Here is a 534-nt window from a genome sequence, read left to right on the forward strand (position 1 = left end):
GACAGAAGAACTTGAAGTTCGCCTGATGGAGTCTGTCTTCTGGACAGTTAGTACAACAGTACTAAAGTATATAAAAAGGGACGCCCTTCGTTTCAAGACATTTGTAGCAAACCGTGTCTCTTTCATCAGAGAAGCTACTACATCTTCTCAGTGGAAGTATGTCAGCACCTCACAAAACCCAGCAGATCAAGAGGTTTGAAGATGCAGAGCTTCATGGAAAGTAAGAGCTGATTTCAGGGGCCTAGTTTCCTGCGAAAAGAAAAGAAACGTCCGGAACAACCTGAACAATATACTTATCTGCACCGATGAGGTTCAAAATAGAACTTTTGGGCCGTAATGAGTAGGGATGATCCGAGTACCCGGCTGAAACGAGTATCCGGTACGGATAAAGCACTTTTGCAGAGTACAAGTATTATATGAGTAATGTGAGTCAATATCCGTGCTCGGATTGAATACAACTCCTCAACTGGCCGCGCAGCGTTCTGTGATAATCACTTTTTTTTTACTGTCAGCTGCCCCCCCCCCCCGCCTACA

This window comes from Etheostoma cragini, chromosome 2 (assembly GCF_013103735.1).
Source record: "Etheostoma cragini isolate CJK2018 chromosome 2, CSU_Ecrag_1.0, whole genome shotgun sequence".
Classification (NCBI taxonomy): domain Eukaryota; kingdom Metazoa; phylum Chordata; class Actinopteri; order Perciformes; family Percidae; genus Etheostoma; species Etheostoma cragini.